We start from the raw sequence: 16119 nt of genomic DNA, 5'->3' as shown, positions 1-16119 counted from the left end.
TGATCAAACTTACCTTTTAGTAAAGACTTATATTTTACCCTAATTTAATCTAACCAACCACATACATATATGTTAAACATGATATATATAACCTTATAACAATATACCAAAACAAACCATTATTAGTCTGTAACACCCCCTACCCGTATCCATTGCCGGAATAGGGTACGAGGCATTACCGGAGTTTACTGAACATTTTTAGATAATTCTGAGTCATTTATTATTCATATTTTAGAAATAATCATAACGTCTCTCTATTGGGTCCTCGAAGCCCCAAACATACATTAGAAACCAACCGGAATTAAATCGAGATTATAAAAAAAAATTTGCAAAATCTCAAATTTTATTTTCATCTAAGTACTTACTATTTCAATGCTCCTTATAATTAAACATGTTACCGTTCAATCAATAGTTTGGCACTTGTCTAAGCGTCAAACAACATCATTGTTAGTATATTTGCACACATTTCATCTAAATTCAACATTGATATACTTATTTTCTCTACATATCGCACTTGAGTTTAATAATAGTCTCAACTTACATAATTTCCTTGTATCAACATATCAAAGATAATTATATATGTACATGTCATGAAACATATCATGCTCTTACCGTTTCTTCATAAGCATATATCATTCATTTCATTATATCAATATTTCATGCTCCATCATTTCCATATATTTTATGTATATTTATTCGGTAATAGTTTATATCAAACTTGACATAAATTATATTCCATGTACTTATACTTATTTCATTTATTTATTTTCATAATTATTTCATACAACTATTTTGTACATATATTTCCATATGACCAGTTCTTGTAAACGTTTCACACAACCATTTCATATAACCATTCGTCATCTGATAAGTATTACCTGAATATCAATTGTTCAATAGATGTCATAGCGTCTCCCATCCACGGTCTTATTTATCTTTGACATGATGCCATAGTGTCTTTCAACTATGGTCTTACTCATTCATTTTCTGTCACGTTGCCATGGTATCTTTCAACCATGGTCTTATTCTTTTCATGTCACGTTGCCATAGTGTCTTTCAACTATGGTCTTACTGATTCATTTTCTGTCATGTTTCCATGGTATCTTTCAACCATGGTCTTATTCTTTTCATGTCACGTTGCCATGGTATCTTTCAACCATGGTCATACACATTTCATATCAGGTTGCCATGGTATCTTTCAACCATGGTCTTACACATTTCATATCAGGTTGCCATGGTATCTTTCAACCATTGTAACACCCCTAACTCGTGACCGACGCCGGTGTCGGACACGAGGGGTTAACGAGACAAATCCTCTTAGAGTACCGACCAATTTGGCATTTCTGGACAGGCTGGAAAACTGCGTCACCGTCGCCTTAAAAATCATATCTCGAGTTCCAAAACTCGGAAACTGATTTCGTAAATTTTCCCTGAATTTAGACTCATATACCCATCCATGGATTTATTTTTAGAATTTTTGGTTGGGCCAATTGGTACAGTTTATTAGTTAAAGTCACCCATGTTACAGGGATCGACTGCTCTGACCTCCGCGCGTTACAACTTGAATATCTTTCTGTACAGGGCTTTAATACTGGTGCCGTTTGTTTCTAATGAAACTAGACTCAAAATGGAATCTGTACATATAAGGAATGACTCCTAATTCTTTCTGGATAATTTATGGTAAATTTTCAAAGTCGCGACAGGGGACCCAGAAATCGTTCTGGCCCTGTCTCACGAGAACTTTAATATTTCCCAGTATACTGCTCATATGGTCGTTTCGTTTCGTCCATATAAAATAGATTCATCAAGGTTCAGTTCCATAATTTACTCACTATTTAATTCTACTTCTACTATTTTTAGTGATTTTTCAATCTCATCTCACTGCTGCTGTCCGCAACAGTTACTGCAGTAGACTATGCCAATTTCATGAATTTTTCCTTGGCCTTAATCATCCATCATACATGACACAAATTATGGCCACCTTAACAAAATTTGAGTTTCTAAGACTCGTGGCTATAGGTTCTAGCATCCCACTCGACGACCACATAGGCCATTTTCACATGGCTTAAAGTTTACAACCCACAATTCGACAAAATATAATAGCCTATACATGCCAAATGTTCTTCAACAACAAAAACAATACCACAAGATTTCAGCCGGTGTGATGACTTCAACGACGGTTCCGAAAGCACGCAACAATCGAGTCCAAGAGACCTAAAATGGGTGACAAGAAAACACCGAGTGAGTTTACAACTCAGTAAGTCATAAGCATTCGTCAATCCACCGATAAAGTTACTACTACATGTACAACAAATGAGGCTAGGTACTCGTCCATATCGAATCTATACCATAATACCTCGGACCTTTCGGTCCAATCTCGCACCAATTCATACATCCACATTTCATATTCTACACAACAAGATAATCGAAGCATTTTACACATTAACTCAATTTCCAGCACAACCATACAATTTCAATCATCACATAGATTTAAGGCTTACCAAATTCAACCCCGAGCATGAACATATTTTCTATTCGTCAAGAGCTCGAGGTACTTACCCGATCCGCTGTCCGGATTAGCTCGATAATGTCGCACACTCGGTGCCAATTGTAATGCAAGAACATATAGTGAATCTGCACACTTAGTGCTATATGTATTCAACTCGCACACTTAGTGCTATATAATCAAACTCGCACACTTAGTGCTGTACAATTTTAAACCCGCACACTTAGTGCCAATCTTGTCACCGTGTCCATTTATACCCGCACACTTAGTGCCGAGACCAATACCTTATGTATTTTGCTGCCTTTATACATTCAACAATGGCATCATTCCATACACATACATTTCCATTTACACACCAACTCATTTAAACACATTTGCATATATATATATTGATCATTTAAATCAACACCAAATATACGCTTAATGACTTACCTTGTGTTGGGTAAAACAGTCCAAGTCGGCTACTCGATGACCTTCGTCTTTCCCTTGCTTGATTCTCCTTCTTTAACTCCTTGAGCTTAATCAATAAATCAACTAGTTTAACCCTCTTGCTAAACATTCATAATTCAATTACACATGCATATGTATGTTTGTATATTCGCAACCATCCTCACTTATTACCCATTTGGTCAACAATCTAAGCCAAGATAAGGCTTCAATATGGTTGCCTCTAACCGAATACATGCACACCAATCTACTTCCTTTGGCGAATATGCATGTCTATGTGGAGGCTAATCTTACACTTAATACTACACAAAAAAACAGCATACATTTTCCTAATTAACGCATTACATATTGTAGTTCTATACACATCTCTCATTTATTTCATAACCAAACAACATCACAAGCAAATAGACACCTTAAAATAGTATACATGTCATACCAATTCATCATGTGCAAACATATATTCATGTAGGTGCAATGGCGAATTCTCAAGTGGCTTATATCCAAATATACACACATATCCAAAGCTTAAATCTTACTTACCATGCAACATGCATGAATCATACTTATGGATACAACATGGCGAATACCACAACACCATACCGCTTCAATTTGGTCATGGTTAAACAAAGAACTTAGTATCTCATTCAAAATGCTAAAAGAAAATCTAAGAATCCTCAATCTACCATCACATGAATCATTATCAAGCTTGATATTTAGCATGCAATGGCATTAACACCATATTCACTTTGGCGGATTTCATTCCCATGACATAACAAAGATTTGAACCATGGGCTAACAAGAACATCATGCTAGCAACTAAAATATACATGAATCTCATGGCAAAACATCAAACTTACCTTAATCTAGGTACAAGTATGGCCAAACCTCCTCCTAAACCTCTTCCAAACCAACATGAAACAAGAATTCCTTCCTTCCTCCTTAGAATTTTCAGCCCAAAGGAAATGAAAATGATGAACAAAAATTCTTCTTTCTTTCTCCGCACTCACGGCAACAAGGGCATCCAAGCTCATCTTTCTCTTTTTTTTCATTTTTATGCTTATTTTTATTATAATACTTCCTACATAACTCACTAGCCAAACATGTTGGAAACATGTTTTCCTTGCCCATCATGCCCACCTTGGCCGGCCACTATAGTCAAATTTGGGGAATTTGACATGCAAGGACAACATTTCCTAGTGTGCATCAATAGACCACTTCCACATTTGCCTATCTCAATTCTAAATTTTCTCACACAAGTCCTTTCTAGTGAAATTCACCTTTATAACACTAAATCAATCATCATAAAATGTCATACATGAGCACACACATATTATAGGCATCAAAATAAATTTTAATTATTTTTATGCCTCGGTTTTGTGGTCCCGAAACCACATTCCGACTAGGGTCAATTTTGGGTCATACAACTCTCCCCACTTAAGAAATTTTCGTCCCGAAAATCTTACCGTAAATAGGTTTGGATATCGTTCTTTCATAGAGTTCTCGGTCTCCCAAGTAGCTTCTTCTATCCCGTGCTTGAGCCATAACACTTTCACTAGCGGAACCCGCTTGTTTCATAACTCTTTCACTTCTCGTGATAGGATACGAATCGGTTCTTCCTCATAACTCATATTAGCTTGAATTTCAATTTCGATGGACTAATCACGTGCGATGGATCGGATCTATAGCGTCAAGCATCGAAACATGGAAGACGTTGTGAATCCTTTCAAGTTCGGGGCAAAATCAAACGATACGCCGATCGACCGACTCGTTCAGATATTTCATATGGCCCGATGAACCTCGGGCTCAATTTTCCTTACGGCCAAATCTAAGCACCTTCTTCCAAGGTGAAACTTTGAGAAAGACCTTGTCTCCAACCCGATATTCAATATCTTTTCTTTTCAAATCCGATACGACTTTTGGCGATCCGGCGACTTTCAAACTTTCACGAATTACTCGAACTCTTTGCTCGGCATCCTTAACCAAATCAACCTCAAGAATTTACCTTCACTAAGTTCACCCGAATAATGGGTACGGCATTTACGATCGTATAAAGCCTCGTAAGGCGCCATCTTAATACTTGATTGAAAGCTATTGTTGTGCTTAATTCAATCAAAGGCGATACCGCTTCCCATGAACCACTAAACTCAAGGATACAACATCTCAACATATCCTCGAGTATTTGAATTATCCGTTCGGATTGACCATCGGTTTGGGGGTGAAAGGCGGTCTGAAATGCAACTTGGTACCCAAAGCTTCTTGCAACTTTTTCCAAAATCGCGAGGTAAATCTCGGATCTCTATCCGACACGATAGAAATAGGCACCCGTGTAATCTCACAACTGAGAAACGTACAATTCCGCTAATTTGTCCATTGAAAAATCCGTGCGTCGGGGACAAAGTGGGCCGACTTAGTCAATCGATCTACCACGACCCAAACCGCATCCTTCTTACTTGCGACAATGGCGGTCCGGATACAAAGTCCATTGTGACTCGATCCCATTTCCACTCGGGTATCGTGATTGGTCAAGTAATCTCAAGGCACCGATGTTCCGCTTTCACTTGTTGACATATTAGACATCTCAAACAAAGTCGGAGATGTCTCGCTTCATACCATGCCACCAAAACCGACGCTTTCAATTCATTGTACATCTTCGTACTCCCGGGTGGATTGCCATTCGGCTACAATGGGCTTCATTCGAATTATCGAAATGAGTTCAATTCTTTGGGACACAGACGACTTTTGAACCTCAAACAATCGTCATCGCCGATTTGAAACTCCGAGTCCTTGTTCGAACACATGCAGCCCATTTTGCAACCAACTCGTCGTCGACTTTCTCGAGCTTCTCGAATTTGGTGTGTCAATAATGGTTTGGCTTTCAATTCAGCCACTAACACACCGTCGGATCGGACGGAGACAAGTGCACATTCATCGCTCGTAAAGTGAATAACGATTTACGACTCAAGGCATCCGCAACCACATTCGCCTTTCCCGGTGATAGTCAATGATCACTCATAATCCTTTAATGTTCTCGAGCCAACGTCTTTGTCGCAGATTTAAGTCTCTTTGGGTCATCAAATATTTGAGACTTTTGTGATCCGAGTATACATGGCACCTTTCACCAAATAAGTAATGTCGCCAAATCTTTAAGGCGAATACGATGGCGCCAATTCGAGATCATGAGTTAGATAATTTTTCTCATGTGGCTTTAATTGCCTCGACGATAGGCCACAACTCGACCTTCTTGCATTAATACGCAACCTAACCCAAGTAGAGATGCGTCACTATAAATGACAAACTCTTTGCCCGATTCGGGTTGCACTAGAATTGGGGCTTCATCAAATAAGCTTTCAGTTGATCGAAACTTTTCGACATTTCTCCGTCCATTCAACTTAACATCCTTTTGGAGTAGCCGTCATTGGCGTGGCTATCGTCGAGAAACCTTTACAAATCGTCGGTAATAACCGCAAGCCCCAAAAGCTCCTAACTTCGGTAACATTCCTTGGTGGTTTCCAATCGACTATGGCGAATTTTGTTCGGGTCCACCGACACCGTCGCGACACCACGTGCCCCAAAAAGCTAACCTCTTTCAACCAAAATTCACATTTATTGAACTTTGCGTATAACGCTTATCTCGTAAGATTTGCAACACTAGCCTCGGTGTTCAAGATGCTCGCCATCTCTCGAATAGACCAAAATGTCATTGATAAATACAACTACGAACCGATCCAAGTATGGCCTGAAAATTCTATTCATTAAATCCATAAACACCGCAGGGGCATTAGTGAGCCCAAACGGCATCACCAAGAATTCGTAGTGACCGTACCTCGTTCTAAAAGCGGTTTTGGGTATGTCCGATTCTTGGACCCTCAACTGATAGTACCCCGACCTCAAATCTATCTTTGAAAACACCGAGGCTCCCTTTAATTGATCAAACAAATCGTCAATTCGTGGCAATGGATATTTATTCTTTATCGTCACTTTATTGAGTTGACGATAGTCGATGCACAACCTCATGGTTCCGTCCTTCTTCTTCACAAACAATACAAAGCGCCCATGGAGAAAAACTCGATCGAGCGAAACCTCTATCCGTCAATTCTTGCAATTGAACCTTCAATTCCTTTAATTCCGTTAATGCCATACGATACGGGCTATTGAAATCGGCGTAGTACCCACAACCGATGCGAATTCCACTTCTCGAACCGGTGGCAATCCCAAGAACTCCTCGGAAAAACATCCGAATACTCACAAACCACTGTACCGATTCGAGTTTCCTTTCCGCTCTTTACTTCCAAATACATACGCAAGGTATGTTTCACACCCTTTTCACATACCTCCGAGCGGTCATAGAAGATATTATCGCGGCGCTCCTTTTAAATCAAGAGACTCGACTCGGACTACCTCATTATTTGCACTCCTCAAATCAATGGTTTTCCTTTTGCGATCCACCACCGCATCATGTACGGTCACCAATCCATACCAAGAATAACATCGAATTCATTAAATGGTAGAAGCATCGATCGGTAGGAAAACAGATTCTCGAATTGTTAGGGGCATCTCTTGCACACTTTATCAACGAGCACGTATTGACCCAAAGGGTTTGACACTCGAATTACGAACTCAAGAGACTCAACAGTAGAGTCTTATCGGATGCTAAGGTTTCACATACATATGAGTGAGTAGAGCCGGTCAATCAATGCAATCACAATAGTATCAAAGAGAGTAAAAGTACCAGTGATAACGTCGGGGAGGATGCCTCCTCTCGTGCGCGGATGGCATATGCTCTAGCAGAGTACGGGTCTCGGATCGGACAGCCGTATTAGAGGCTCCTCTCGATTACCACCCCTACCTCCAGAGATTCTCGGGGCCTACCTCCACCCGTCGTTCCACTAGGTCTTGCACCTTGCGTCTTATTCCTCTCATCTAGCTCGTGCAATCTCTAATGAAGTGGTCCTTCAACCGCATCCATAACAGCCCTATTAATGACTTACCCCAACATTCACCTAGGTGTCGTCTTCCACATTGGGGGCATTCAGGTCTCTCTTGACGATTATTGCCCACACTAGCTATCAAGTAGCTCGGGAGTCCGTCAATGGTCTGCTCTAATGGAAATTCCCGCATCGTCCTCGACTTCATGGTGTCCTCCCGAACCTCTTTACAGCCGAGAACGGAGCTTTACTCGTCGATCTTTTACGGTAATCTCTTGCTTCAAATTCAGCCTTCTTCTTCTCCTTCCCAAGTTCTTCCGCTTTGCGTGCTCGTTCGACTAGTGTCACGAACTACTTTATCTCCAAAATTCCCACTAGTAACTTTAACTCTTCATTCAATCCTTCTTCAAATCTTTTGCACATCGCAACCTCATCAGCCACACACTCCCGAGCATACCGACTAAGTCTTACGAACTCATGTTCAGATTCGATATCTGATCATCCGGCCTTGCTTGAGTTCCAAGAATTCCTTACGCTTCGATCGATGAACCGTTGACTAATGTATTTCTTTCAAATTGGATTGGAAGAAATCCCAAGTAACTCGTTCATTTGGGACTATGGAAATTAAAGTCCTCCACCAATAGTAAGTGAGTCTCATAACAAGGATATAGCACACTTAAGACATTCGTCGGTGTGCATGACGATCATCTAACACTCTAATGGTGTTATCGAGCGAACTCGGCCTTTTCGGCATCATCAAGAACTATGGCCTTGAACTCCTCGCCCCACGCTTCCTAATCAAGTCCACAGTGGTTTACTCACCTCACAGGATCGATGAATCGGAGGCATTGCGGGCTCTTGGGGTGGAGTATTTAAATTCGGAATGGTTGGACAGCCGGGTTGGTTCGGGCATATTGCGCGACCCACTCATTCATCATGGTGAAGAAGGCTTGTTTCGCCCTTCATTTTGATTATTCGCGGATGATCGAGGCTCAACAGGCGGTGTCCCTTGCGCAGAGCAGCCGCTACACTTTCAACGTCATCCGCCAAGGGTCTCTCTACCCGGGTTCCATTGCTAATCAAAACAAAAATTCCAACCGTCAAGTCATCACATTATTAAGCGCTAACAATTTGGCATGTATAGCTAGACTCACACGCGCTATGGTAGTCCTAGAACCGACTAAACCATAGCTCTGATACCAATAAAATTGTAACACCTAACTCGTGACCGACGCCGTGTCGGACACGAGGGGTTAACGAGACAAATCCTCTTAAAGTACCGACCAATTTGGCATTTCTGGACAGGCTGGAAAACTGCGTCACCGTCGCCTTAAAAATCATATCTCGAGTTCCAAAACTCGAAACTGGTTTCGTAAATTTTCCTGAATTTAGACTCATATACCCATCCATGGATTTATTTTTAGAATTTTGGTTGGGCCAATTGGTACAGTTTATTAGTTAAAGTCACCCATGTTACAGGGATCGACTGCTCTGACCTCCGCGCGTTACAACTTGAATATCTTTCTGTACAGGGATTTAATACTGGTGCCGTTTGTTTCTAATGAAACTAGACTCAAAATGGAATCTGTACATATAAGGCATGACTCCTAATTCTTTCTGGATAATTTATGGTAAATTTTCAAAGTCGCGACAGGGGACCCAGAAATCGTTCTGGCCCTGTCTCACGAGAACTTTAATATTTCCCAGTATACTGCTCATATGGTCGTTTCGTTTCGTCCATATAAAATAGATTCATCAAGGTTCAGTTCCATAATTTACTCACTATTTAATTCTACTTCTACTATTTTTAGTGATTTTTCAATCTCATCTCACTGCTGCTGTCCGCAACAGTTACTGCAGTAGACTATGCCAATTTCATGAATTTTTCCTTGGCCTTAATCATCCATCATACATGACACAAATTATGGCCACCTTAACAAAATTTGAGTTTCTAAGACTCGTGGCTATAGGTTCTAGCATCCCACTCGACGACCACATAGGCCATTTTCACATGGCTTAAAGTTTACAACCCACAATTCGACAAAATATAATAGCCTATACATGCCAAATGTTCTTCAACAACAAAAACAATACCACAAGATTTCAGCCGGTGTGATGACTTCAACGACGGTTCCGAGCACGCAACAATACGAGTCCAAGAGACCTAAAATGGGTGACAAGAAAACACCAAGTGAGTTTACAACTCAGTAAGTCATAAGCATTCGTCAATCCACTGATAAAGTTACTACTACATGTACAACAAATGAGGCTAGGTACTCGTCCATATCGAATCTATACCATAATACCTCGGACCTTTCGGTCCAATCTCGCACCAATTCATACATCCACATTTCATATTCTACACAACAAGATAATCAAGCATTTTTACACATTAACTCAATTTCCAGCACAACCATACAATTTCAATCATCACATAGATTTAAGGCTTACCAAATTCAACCCCGAGCATGAACATATTTTCTATTCGTCAAGAGCTCGAGGTACTTACCCGATCCGCTGTCCGGGATTAGCTCGATAATGTCGCACACTCAGTGCCAATTGTAATGCAAGAACATATAGTGAATCCGCACACTTAGTGCTATATGTATTCAACTCGCACACTTAGTGCTATATAATCAAACTCGCACACTTAGTGCTGTACAATTTTAAACCCGCACACTTAGTGCCAATCTTGTCACCGTGTCCATTTATACCCGCACACTTAGTGCCGAGACCAATACCTTATGTATTTTGCTGCCTTTATACATTCAACAATGGCATCATTCCATACACATACATTTCCATTTACACACCAACTCATTTAAACACATTTGCATATATATATTGATCATTTAAATCAACACCAAATATACGCTTAATGACTTACCTTGTGTTGGGTAAAACAGTCCAAGTCGGCTACTCGATGACCTTCGTCTTTCCCTTGCTTGATTCTCCTTCTTTAACTCCTTGAGCTTAATCAATAAATCAACTAGTTTAACCCTCTTGCTAAACATTCATAATTCAATTACACATGCATATGTATGTTTGTATATTCGCAACCATCCTCACTTATTACCCATTTGGTCAACAATCTAAGCCAAGATAAGGCTTCAATATGGTTGCCTCTAACCGAATACATGCACACCAATCTACTTCCTTTGGCGAATATGCATGTCTATGTGGAGGCTAATCTTACACTTAATACTACACAAAAAAACAGCATACATTTTCCTAATTAACGCATTACATATTGTAGTTCTATACACATCTCTCATTTATTTCATAACCAAACAACATCACAAGCAAATAGACACCTTAAAATAGTATACATGTCATACCAATTCATCATGTGCAAACATATATTCATGTAGGTGCAATGGCGAATTCTCAAGTGGCTTATATCCAAATATACACACATATCCAAAGCTTAAATCTTACTTACCATGCAACATGCATGAATCATACTTATGGATACAACATGGCGAATACCACAACACCATACCGTTTCAATTTGGTCATGGTTAAACAAAGAACTTAGTATCTCATTCAAAATGCTAAAAGAAAATCTAAGAATCCTCAATCTACCATCACATGAATCATTATCAAGCTTGATATTTAGCATGCAATGGCATTAACACCATATTCACTTTGGCCGAATTTCATTCCATGACATAACAAAGATTTGAACCATGGGCTAACAAGAACATCATGCTAGCAACTAAAATATACATGAATCTCATGGCAAAACATCAAACTTACCTTAATCTAGGTACAAGTATGGCCAAACCTCCTCCTAAACCTCTTCCAAACCAACATGAAACAAGAATTCCTTCCTTCCTCCTTAGAATTTTCAGCCCAAAGGAAATGAAAATGATGAACAAAATTCTCCTTTCTTTCTCCACACTCACGGCAACAAGGGCATCCAAGCTCATCTTTCTCTTTTTTTTTTCATTTTTTATGCTTATTTTTATTATAATACTTCCTACATAACTCACTAGCCAAACATGTTGGAAACATGTTTTCCTTGCCCATCATGCCCACCTTGGCCGGCCACTATAGTCAAATTTGGGGAATTTGACATGCAAGGACAACATTTCCTAGTGTGCATCAATAGACCACTTCCACATTTGCCTATCTCAATTCTAAATTTTCTCACACAAGTCCTTTCTAGTGAAATTCACCTTTATAACACTAAATCAATCATCATAAAATGTCATACATGAGCACACACATATTATAGGCATCAAAATAAATTTTTAATTATTTTTATGCCTCGGTTTTGTGGCCCCGAAACCACATTCCGACTAGGGTCAATTTTGGGCTATTACAACCATGGTCTTACACATTTCATATCAGAGAGCACACTCCCACGAACCTCATCCTTACAGTGGGATTACCAGTTTAGGCTAAATCCCCTGTAATATAAACTCATGGAGTATTGTCGGGATTACCAGTCCAGGCTAAATCCCCTGCAATGACAATTACTCTAATGAGCTTGGATCTGAATTACCAATCCAGGCTAAATTCAGACCGTAATTCGAATTACCTGTCCGGACGTATTCTTCGGGAGGGCTGTGTCAGAATAGGATCACCCGTTCGGGCTATATCCTTTTTACCGTCAATTTCTTTTCAGAGATCCATCAAATTTTCCTTTCATTCAACCAGGCTTTATTTTCAATTTATATCGAGTATTAGCAATATTTCATCAATTATCATGAATTGAACATTCAAATCATATTTTCATCACATAACCACATATTTCAAGTATTTAAAATACAATTCAAGTTACACAAACTTACCTCATTACTTGTTTGTGTTTATAATTTCATTAATTCGATATCTTTTATTTTCCACGATCAAGTCTCATTTTTGAGTCGTCCGGATCTTTATAAATAAATTTGATCATCATTTTCATTCATTTCATATTCTAATGCATTTAATTAATGCTCTAGGAAAAATTTACCATTTTGCCCCTAAGCTTTTAATTAATGATGATTTCATCCTTAGGGTCAGGAAAATAAAATTCTTGCAATTTAATCCTTATTTCTAGATATTATTCTCATACATATTGATAACAATCCATGAATTCTATAAAATATCAGAATTTTCCATAATTTCAACACTTTTCAATTTAATCCCTAAAACATGTTTTCCCCCGATCTTGAACTAAATTAATAATTTCATTCAATTTTGTAATTTAAATAATAAAATAATTCATTTCATGCAATTTGGTCATTTCTGACATTTTTACAAAATTACCCATAAAGTTTTACTTTTATTCAATTTAGTCCCTGAGCCTAAAACATGCAAATTACCCATGCTAGATGAATATTCATACATATTTTTCCTCCTCCTTCTCTCCATTCCACATCCTTAGTGTATATAACACACTTGTAAGTAACATTATCTATAATTTTTATTATTTACTTTTATGAATATTCAAGCTGTCCATCTGTGTCATAGTCACTAAATTATTTATAACTCGAGCTACGGAACTCCATATTAAGATCCGTTAATTTTCCCTAAAACTAGACTCATACATCTTCTTACCATAAGAGTGTCAAAATTTTTTAGTTTAGCCATAAGGTACAGTTTATTCTTTAAATTCACCCCTATTCTGCTGTCTGACAGTTCCAACCCTTCTTCACTAAAAACTAATTATCTCACAGTACAGAACTCAGATAATATTTCCGTTGATTTCTCCTGAAAATAGACTCATTTTGGATTCTAAAAATATGACTTTAAGCCTCTAATTATTTTTCTTAACTTTTTGGTGATTTTTCAAAGTCAGAACAGGGGAACCCGAATTCATTTTGAACTTGTCTCAGAAAATTCATTATATCTCATAATTTACTATTCAATTGCTTACATCGTTTCTTCTATAAGAAACTAGACTCAATAATATTTAATTACATATTTTATTAATCCTCTAATTCAATTTCTACAATTTTTGGTGATTTTTCAAACTTAGACTACTGCTGCTGTCCAAAATAGTCTTAGTGCAAAATGTTGATTTTCTACTTTTAATTTCAATTTAATCCTAACTAAATTCACTTACTTTTCTATCTTAATTCATACTTTATTTCTACTCAATTTTTAACTAAACTCATACTTAACTATTAAATTTCCAGCATATTTTCCTAATTTCGAAATTTCATCAATTTAGCCCCTACAACATAAAACTTATGAATTAATTTACAATTCAATCCTTATTTCATTTCTAACTTGAATTCCTATCAATCTAACCCCTAATTCATCTTTTTATTCAACATGAACAATATTTAAAAATCTAAGAACTTTCAAAATATTCACTTAATTTCATCAAAACCTTATCCCAAAGCTTCCAAAACATAAAAATTAAGTAAAAAGGGCTAAATTGACTTACCTATTTAACTTTCAAGCGTTGAAATCCAATTTTTCCCTTTTTCCTTCTTTCTTTCCCCTGCTCTCTGTTTCGTTTCATCCTTTCTTTCTTTTTCTATTCTTTTTATTTATTTCTTTTACTTTATATATATATATTATAATAACTTAATAATAGCTATAATAAAATATCTATTTAATATCCAATATCTATTTTAGATTTGTAAACACATATATTATTACATTTGTCTTTCTTTAATCTATTTATTATATAAATATCTTTTACTTAATAATAATATATAATTTAATAATATACTTATATAATAAGTAAATATACATGTATTTTACAAATGTATGTATATTAATATCACACATGTCACTATACATGCCATACATTTGTCAACTTTTTATTTATTTATTTATCATATAATATTAATTTAATAATAATAAATACATTAATATTTACTTAAATAATAAGCAAATAAATATATATATATATATATATATATATTACAAATGTGTGTATTATATTTATTATACTTGTATTTTATTTTTGCCATACACTTGGCACTCTTTTTGGTTTATTTACTTATTTAGTCCTTTTAATTTTCTTTATTCTATAATTAAACTTTCACACTTCATTCAATTTAATCCTTTTATCTAATTATCCATTATTTAAGCTAATTTGCTTCATTAAACTTTAATTAATCACTCTCTTAATTTCGTAAATATTTTTAATAAATATTTACAAATCTATTTTTCAGAAATGAAGACCCGAAAATGCACTTTTTTGATAACTGTAAAAATTCGGGTCATTACATAGTCATTCCAATGGCTAAATTACAATCAACCATGTACTTGCCAACATTGGCCAAGTTAACCTATACATGCCATTATATCAAAATAAGATTACTTTTTATACCAAAACAAGCTGGAGGATAGTGTGATGATTCTTTGACCATTCTCCAACCTTAATAAGCTTTCGCACACTATAAAATAGAAAAAATAAAACCTAGTAAGCATTTAATGCTTAGTAAGTTTGTATAACATGAATTAAACTTACCAATTGCATTCAATAAAATAAGTATATAATAACATACTTCCAACAAATTGGCTATTTACCTAATCACATACACTCAAGTAAGCAAGTTAGTCACATATTTCATTTATGCATTAGATAAACATGGATGAGCTCATCATACTACACTCCTTTTAGGTATTTCATAAGTATTCAGGACATAACTCTTTTAATCTCATAATTTCTCATGTCAGAAGTTTTGTCTGTTGAATTATTAAAATATCAATGGATACTCAGGTAGTACACACAAGATGTACAAAACTGTAAACCATCAATTCATAGTCAGGGGTACCCATTAGGGAACATAATCAGGGAGCGCACTCTCGAGCCACATATTAGGATGCTCAGATGAGCCATGTAATAGGATGCTTATCCGGCCTAAATAGGAAAACTCATAAGAGTTTTAATCAGAGAGCTCATAGAGCTTTACAGGTAACTCCAAAGAGTTATTATCAGGGAGCACCGAATAGGGTAATAGAGAGTTCAAGCGAGCCATGTCAAGAAGCCGCATTATATGCTAGATCACAACTGATCGAATCATGCAATAGGATACTCACTCAGAGCTGCAGTAGTGCGCAACACATGCAAAATCACTACCGATCAGGATGCTCCCAAAAACAATTAACAAGATGCTCGAGAGAACTTTAACAAGATTTCTCGTCTGAGCTATATTCTGTCCGCAACATATGCAGGACCACATGTAATAAGGGAAATCACATATATCCATCGAATTTCATTATTCAAACAGAACTTAATATTTTCCGAATATGATTGAACATATGATTATTTAATTTATTTTTAAC

The sequence above is a fragment of the Gossypium arboreum genome, chromosome 11, assembly GCF_025698485.1.
Source record: "Gossypium arboreum isolate Shixiya-1 chromosome 11, ASM2569848v2, whole genome shotgun sequence".
NCBI classification, from domain to species: domain Eukaryota; kingdom Viridiplantae; phylum Streptophyta; class Magnoliopsida; order Malvales; family Malvaceae; genus Gossypium; species Gossypium arboreum.
This window is presented reverse-complemented; position numbering follows the sequence as displayed.